The sequence below is a fragment of the Conger conger genome, chromosome 15, assembly GCF_963514075.1.
Source record: "Conger conger chromosome 15, fConCon1.1, whole genome shotgun sequence".
Classification (NCBI taxonomy): Eukaryota; Metazoa; Chordata; class Actinopteri; order Anguilliformes; family Congridae; genus Conger; species Conger conger.
In genome coordinates this window covers 18,485,075-18,493,478 of record NC_083774.1, presented here as the reverse complement: position 1 = coordinate 18,493,478, position 8,404 = coordinate 18,485,075, and the positions used below count along the sequence as shown (strand labels likewise).

Sequence of the window (8,404 nt, the reverse complement as noted above, 5' to 3'; positions counted from 1 at the left end):
GTACCCATTCACAAATAGTCATGGGTTCGGGATCTAGACCCCCCTCCCCATCCTTACAGTGTATCATGCTTTGATGATTATGTAAGGTAATGTAACATAACAATGATAGGGAGTCGTCATCCACCTCTCTAAATCCGCAATGAAGGCATGTACTGGGATCTGGTTAATGTTCATGTTTGACATGGTGCCACTTCATATTTTCTCCTGTAATTGCATGTAATTAATCTTATATAATCTATCTTGTATTCCTCTGCATTTTCAAAGCTTTGTTGAAGTCCATGACCGATTATGGTCCAAGCTGGTTCCGTGAACATGACTGTGACTTTAGTTCAATGGCCTGCACACTCCACAGCTCTCAATCCAGTAGAGCACCTTTGGGATATTATATATATAGATATATTAATTTGGAAGAGCTCTTATCCAGAGTGACATACAGTTGATTAGACTAAGCAGGAGACAATCCTCTCCTGGAGCAATGCAGGGTTAAGGGCCTTGCTCAAGAGCCCAACGGCTGTTCAGATCTTATTGTGGCTACACCGGGGATCGAACCACCAACCTTGCGGGTCCCAGTCATTTACCTTAACCACTACGCTACAGGCCGGGATGATGTGGAACAGCAGGTTTGCAGTATGAATGTTTGGAACTGAGTCATGCATCGAGTCAGCATTGACCAAAACCCCTAAGTAATGCTTCCTGTACCTGGTAGAATTGATGCTGAAAAGACTTCAGGCTGTTCTGGAGGCAAAGAGGGCCCTACCGGTAGTACATAGAGATAAAGTTGCCAGCGATTGGTGACTACGTACTGTATATGTGAAAATGGCTGTTCTACCTACACCGATCACCTGTTATGAATGAAAATGCTCCCATCCTTCTAAACATTGCAGGGAGACATTTGTACTCTTTACAAAACTGTCACCTAAGTGATTAAGCATTATAATCAATAAACATATTCGCAAATATATTCATTACCTTGCATGCTAGTTTCTGACATCATATTTATATTATTCAGAGACATCCCATTTAAATTGGTAGAAGCCAAATAATCTTTTGGAACTCAGTGATGCACTCATTAAATTACTGAAAGTATTTTAGCTATTATACTGAGACTGTAAATCCATTCAAAAGACGGAAAATTATTTTTATGGAAGTAGGCTAGCTTGCAGAACACAATTGGAAAAATAATCGGCATGATAGCAGTGTAGTGAATAGCCTATGCATTACATTGTACATTCCTTACACTGTTTATCAATGCAACTATGACATGATGCATGTATGTTTCCTTTATCTTTTAAGTTAATCAATTTAGGTAAACTTTCTGGGTATTCTTTATGAATGAAATCGCATAAGAATAGTGAAAACATCAGTGACGTAATTTAGTGAACACAGGTTCTGACTGAAATATTGTTTGATTGTGCAGCGCATAGATGCATATTAGCCCATTGTTCATAGAAAGCCAACACCCTGAAAATAATTCATGATGCAGGTTTTTGGTTTCTTGTGATAAAAAATTTATTTTAAAAATGTAATGCTTGATTTAACTTACAAATTATTACTCTTACAATGTAATACACAGTTAATGTCTATATATGACATCACTTTCATGGTGTAATAACACAGGTCATGAAAAAGCATTAGGTACCGGTGCATGTGTTTGGCTGACTGCAGTAAAGCGAGTGAAGGTTGTACTGAGGTTTTACTGAGGAAAACGAGCAGTCCAGGGATGAATCAGATTGACACTTATCGTACCTGATGTCATGCAAGTACATTTTAAGATTTACTTGGGTGGGGGAGATCATGACATTTGCTAAAGAGGCAATTCACCCAAAAATGAATAGCTCTCCAGGTAAGTGGAAATGTATCTCTCCATCGAGATATCTGCTGCAGGTTACCCTGATAAAATGACCTCAGCATTTTTGTGGAAATCGAAGTGTCGAAATTTGACATTAGAAAAACCTACCTTCTGTTTCCAAATGTAATGCCACAATTACTCACGGACATCCACAGACCTTGTAATGCATGGTTTCATCGGAAACTACTACTTCTACCAAAGTAAGCCAATTGTATATATCTGCGCAAAGCACATAAGTACTCTGGGGTGTCACTGTGTACATACATCTACTGATGCCTCTGGACACATCTTCAGTGTTCAGTTCCTGGAATCATCGGGTGTTTCGGGTCTTTCAACATCATACACCCTCCTCCAGGGGACCCAACCGGGGCTGATCAGACCCCGGCTTGTGTCCAGATGGCTAGCTACCATGACTCCATGGCTCTCCTCTTTTGAGCCACAGCCATCTTGAGGCTCTCTCTGCCGCATCGGTGGTACTGCGGATGGCTCTCCTCTTCCTCTCTCCCACGATGCCTAAGCTACTGAAGGCTCTGGCTAAAGAACGGGCTGCGAAACCCCTGCATCCGACCTCCACTGGAAGACACCTTGCTCTCCACCCAGCCTGCTGACAATCACTGACCAGTCCCGCATACTTGGAGAGTTTCCTCTCAAAGGCTTCTTCCAAGCGATCTTCCCATGGGACCGTCAGCTCCAGCATCACCGCTTGTTTGGTGGACTCAGACACGAGGACAATGTCTGGCCGCAGGGTGGTAGCAGCAATGTGGCTGTCGTTCGAGGTCCACCAGCAGCTGCCAGTCTCTTGCAGGATGCCAGCAGATGTTCTTCTGGCAGGGGTTGCCTGCTCCCCAGCTCTGACAAAGGAGATGGTTCTCTTGGAGGGTCGGAACTGCTTTGCCCACAGAAGTCCAGCGCTGATGGCTTCAGCAATGGTCTTAAGGACTTGGTCATGCCTCCAACGGTACCTTCCATCTCCAAGTGCCCTGGTACAGCAGCTGAAGATGTGTTCTAGGGTTCCTCGCTTGGAACACAAGGGGCACGCTGATGTCTCTGCTAAGCCCCATGTGTGCAGGTTTGACGGGCTTGGAAGCACGTCGTAGACTGCCTGGATGAGGAATTTTATGCGTTGAGGCTCGGCTCTCCAGAGCTCAGTCCAGGTCACTTTCCTCTCCATCGCATTCTCCCATCTTGTCCAAGCTCCTTGTTGTTTCATCCCCACTGCCCTGCAGGATCTTGTCTCCTCCTCTGCTGCTCTCACCTCCTCCTGGACAAGGAACCGCCTCTCCTTTCCCCTGGTGTTCAATTGAGGAGTTGGGAAGGACCCTAGCCCAGCTCGGCCCCGTGTGACCACTCCCACAAGGTTCCTGTGACGTAGCCTGGCCTCTGCCTCTTGGACAGCATCCTCTGCTCTCCACTTCCTGCCAGTCCTCACTTGGATCCCAGCGTTGGCCACATTTGGGTCACTCGAGTCCCTGTACTGCACCACTTCTCTGGCTCTCGTCACCTTGAATTCCTCCTCCAAGGATCTAAAGGGCAGCTGTAGCTTGTTGTTACGCCCATAGAGAACGATGCTGCTCAGGCTCTTTGGTAACCCAAGCCATCTTCGGAGGTGTTTGCTGACCTTCCTCTCCAGGGTCTCGACCGCTGAGATTGGGAAGGCATAGACAAGGAGGGGCCACAGGATCCTGGGGAGAATGCCGTGCTGGTACACCCAGGCTTTAAACTTCCCAGGAAGGCCTGACTTGTCCACGGTTTTCAGCCAGCCATCCAACTCAGTGCAGGTGGACTGAATTGATGATGTGTCTCTCAGAGAGCTGTCAAAAATCTTGCCCAAGCTCTTGATTGGCTTCTCTGTGATGGTAGGGATGGCTTTGCCTGAGATGTTAAACCGGACCTTGTCCTCCACCCTCCCTTTCTTCAGCACCATGGATCTTGATTTGGCTGGTTTAAAACGCATCAGGGCCCACTCCACCAGCTTCACGAGATCCTTCAGAATCCACCGGCAGCCTGGGACTGATTCTGTCGTGACTGTGAGGTCATCCATGAATGCCCTGATGGGTGGCTGCCATTGACCGGATTTTGATCGGGGCCCTCTGCACTCTGGCTCAGCAGACTTGATGAGCATGTTCATGGCAAGGGAGAACAGCGTCACAGAGATAGTGCACCCTGTGATAATGCCGACTTCCACCTTGTGCCAAGATGATGATGTTGCTCCTGAAGAAACACTCATCCTGAAGTTGTTGTAGTAGTCACGATGAGGTCTCTACACCTGCTGGGGACATGATGTTTCATCAGAGTGAACTGGACCAGCTTGTGAGGAATGGAGCCGAATGCATTCGCCAGGTCGAGCCATAACACTGACAGATTGCCTTTGTTCTCTCTGGCCTCCCGGATTAGCTGTGTCACCACACCGGTGTGTTCCATACAGCCTGGCATTCCTGCAATGCCACCCTTCTGGACTGATGTATCGATGTAGGTGTTCTTTACCAGGTAGGTGCTCAGCCGTCTGGAAATGGCACTGAAGAAGACCTTCGCCTCGACACACAGCAGGGAGATGATGCGGAACTGGTCTAGCTGGGTGGAGTTTTCCTCCTTCGGGATCCACACCCCTTCAGCCACTCGCCATTGTTCTGGGATCTTCCCCCTTCTCCAGAACACTCGCATGAGTTTCCACAGATGCTGTAGGAGTTTGGGGCAGTTCTTGTACACTTTGTATGAAGTGCCACTTGGTCCTGGAGCAGAGCTAGCCCTTGCTTTGCGTACAACCTCTCTGACTTCCTTTAGCTGCAGCTCCGACCTGTCGAACTGCACTTCCGGTTCAGGGGGGTCTATGAGGATGTTGCACTCTCCCAACTCCTGCTCTCTCTCAGGATCGCTGTAGGTCCGAGTGAGATGTTGGTCTATGTCTTCCTGCGAGGAGGCAAGTTTCCGACTGCGCTTCTGCCCCAGAAGGTCCTTCATAAACTTGAAGGGGTTGGCGATAAAGGCGGCACGTTTACCTGCCCTCTCACGACGCCGCCTCCGATGCCACTCTACTCCGCGGAGAATCGTGATCTTTTTCCTTAGGATGCTCATTAGCTGGGCCAGGCCAATGCGCTCCTCTTCTCCTGCCACCTTGTGCTGGGACTTAACTGTTTTCATCTCCTGCCTGATGTTATGGATCTTAACAGCTCTTTGGTTCTTTGTGTAGGGTGTTCCGGAGATTTTCTTCTCCTCTTCACCGAACCGTTCAGCCGCGATGCTGACAACGATTGTTGTCATCACTTGCAGCTTTCCGTCGGCCTCTCCCTTTGCCGTCGCCTCCAGAATTTGGTCGACATTGTCATCAAACTGCTTCCACAGTGAAGTCATGCTCGCTGCAGGCCATTTGATCCACCTCCTGTCAGACTTGATGCTTGAGGGATTAGTCTGCAACACTTGGAGGTTCTGGGCACTGTGGGGTGACTCCGGGCCTGGCCCCTCCTGCGTCTCACCAGGTTGAACACCTGTGCGTTGTGTTGCTTCTGGTCCCATCGGACATTTCATCCTTGCTCGGTGGATCTTCAAGCCATGGATGTTCATGCAGACTTTGCCGCATATACACTGCTTGCTCATAGTCGTTTGTTCGTTGCCTGGGTCAGTTGCCGTTATATCCGTCTGATTGGGGTGCTCATCCTCCCCCCCTCTCGGGCACCCCTGTGGGTATTTTTCCATTAAGTTAATCGTAGCTTGTTTGGGCGTCCTCCTCTCAGAGGACACAGATTGGGGTGCCAGCCCTTTCTGTCCCAGTCGCCGTCTCTCCGAGCTGTCACTGACTCTCCAGTAGTCACCACACTCTTCGTGGTTGTCATCCAGACTTTCCTGGCGGTCACTGATCAACTCAGGGGTTTGCTGTGTCCATACATCTACTGATGCACAGGACACATCTTCAGTGATGTTCCTGGAATCATCGGGTGTTTCGGGTCTTTCAACATCATACACCCTCCACCAGGTGACCCAACCGGGGCTGATCAGACCCCGGCTTGTGTCCAGATGGCTAGCTACCAAGACTCCATGGCTCTCCTCTTTTGAGCCACAGCCATCTTGAGGCTCTCTCTGCTGCATCGGTGGTACTGCGGATTGTTTTACAGTGTTCACAGCACACCCCAGAATGCTGGCATGCTTTGTTTGAGTAAGTGGAAACATAGCCTTATTTAATTTGGGGTGAATTGCCATTTTAAAAGCCCACAATGTTAATTACCATTCTTAAATCATAAATCGAGGTCTTCAGGTACAATATCTATGGTTCACCAAGTTGTGTGTCTGTCTGTGTACATATAATTATTGTTATACAGACTTTTCTGTACAGTAAGTACCATTTTTTCCTGATTCAGTCTGTAGAGCATTCGCATTTTCAGTTGAATAAGTATATGGAGGTTCTCTTTCATATTGTCACATTCATTCACTTCTTGCAAATGCTCTGAAGCTGCTTCATACTTTTAAATTACAGAAAATGTGAATCCCCAGTTTGCAAAAAACAGCAGGCACATTTTCTAGAATGACACTACAGATCCATCTTTTTTAAACAGTTGGCACAACTGCATTCCGCTGTGAAACCTGCAGATGATCGTGCAATCACCATTTCAAGAAAAAAAAAAAAAAAAAGTTAAACACTGACCGTCAGAAGAGGCCTATATTCATCAACTGATGGAGATTTTCTTTTTTCTTCCAGGTGGAATAAGCGGCTGCTGTGTCACCTACATCCTGGATGGTCAGAATGACCCAATTTTAGAAACTGATAATAGTTCTATTACTTTGCAATAAGAGACAGGCTTGGGGGCCCATAGGACTATTACTCAAGGTGTGATATTCAAGTGACATTCCTCCGGCAGGTGTCCATTAGCTCCAATGGCTTTTGTGAGGAATCATTTTCTCATCTGCACCTGGCCGAGGATAATCCCATACTCTTAGTCCAGCCAGAGAGGGTATAGCTCAGTGGGATTCGATCCAGCTCAAAAAATAGTCTTAATTACTATATTGGAGGAAATGATTGGATGAGAATTTGAGCCACCTGTTGTTATAGAAGTCGGCTAAGCTTTTAATAACTTGGAGCTAGTTTGATAGGCACTACTAAAGTTTTGTGCCAGTGGATGTGCTGTTGGGTAGATAAAAACTGGGGGGGGGGGATTTTAATTGTGTTTCACATAATGTAATGATCTCTGACCTGTGTCATCCTAATCCTGATAACAATCCTGATGGGCTAACTGCTATTAGCTTATTGTTTGGCCTATATCTCAGATTGTTTCTTCATATTTTCAGTCGTATAATGGCTTCTTTGACTGTCGTTGGCATAAATCTGGTCCAAATGCCAATAACAGACTCCAAAGGAAATCAAAAGCTTAGAATGAAGATGAGATACTGAAAACTTTCTTTCTTTTTTCTTATACCTGCACAATGGAATGACACCTGACTAATCAGAAACAGCTGAGAACATGGCCAATATGGATGTAAATACTGTCCAATGAAAGCACTCCTATTAATGATTTAATATAAATGTGCAATCTGCTGGAAAATGTACCACTGTCCAAATACTTTCGGACAGCACTGTGCATACACTGAAAAATTGCAATGTGCTTCCATATTATTTTGCCAAGATGTAGACACAAAAGTGTCAATTTTGAGTACAATCCATGGAACACAACCCCTGGATTATTATTGTTTATTTTTTATTTTAGTCCTAAATTGTATTCTGATGAGTTCCCTGGAATTCCAGCAAGTTTAACCATTCTATTACAAAGCGCTGTGCACTTGCATTATTCGGACAGATGCACACAGTGGGCTCTGTCATAGGTATTCATGAACTGTCTACTACTGAAATACAACCGAAGCAGACCTCCTTCAGATGGAAATGATGAAATCTCTCAAAGAATCAGAAGAGACAGACAGCCTGTTCTAAATTGATGGGACTTGCTGATATTGTGTAATCAATCAGGTGTGAAAATCTAATATCTCTTAAGAACACATTTTTCAGTTTGACAGACATGTTCAGCAGGCCGTAAACTTGCTGTTCCTCTGTATTCCAAATCATTTAATCTCTGAAGGTTTCACTTCCATACTATTTCAGAACTTTGTCTGTGAGAAATGGCATGAATAAGCATGAAGGAATTGGAGGCCTGTCACAGGTAGCTAAATTTAGCATCTTTTAGTGATTAAAGAGAAACGCATGTTGAAACTTATTTCAGTCAATTGCATATTTCACACAAAATGCCTTCGCATTTTACGTATCAGTCACGCGTTGCAAAGAAAATCACAATGGACATTTTAGGACACAACTACATGTGCAGAAGTTGTATTTCACAACTAAGAGTCATAGAAACATCCCTAATTAGGACGTATTATAGCAGGGTTGGCAACTTTTGTAAGCTGGCTGGAGTGCAGAGGAGATTTTTGCGATTGCAGACCAGGCGCTGGGGATTGCAATCACAGACCGGGGGAGTGTGAGAGCATCCGGTCTGAGTCTCTGCATATGACGTTGAAGATGTTGCTTGAAATTGTGATTATAACATGATTTTGTAAAGGAAATCGACGACAAACCCACTT

The 8,404-nt window shown here is 45.7% G+C and overlaps 1 pseudogene; it reads right to left on the bottom strand.

Annotated features, from left to right (window-relative positions):
- Positions 1-2,186: 2,186 nt before the first annotated feature.
- Positions 2,187-5,422, bottom strand: LOC133111934 (uncharacterized; annotated as a pseudogene).
- Between the last annotated feature and the right edge of the window lie 2,982 nt (positions 5,423-8,404).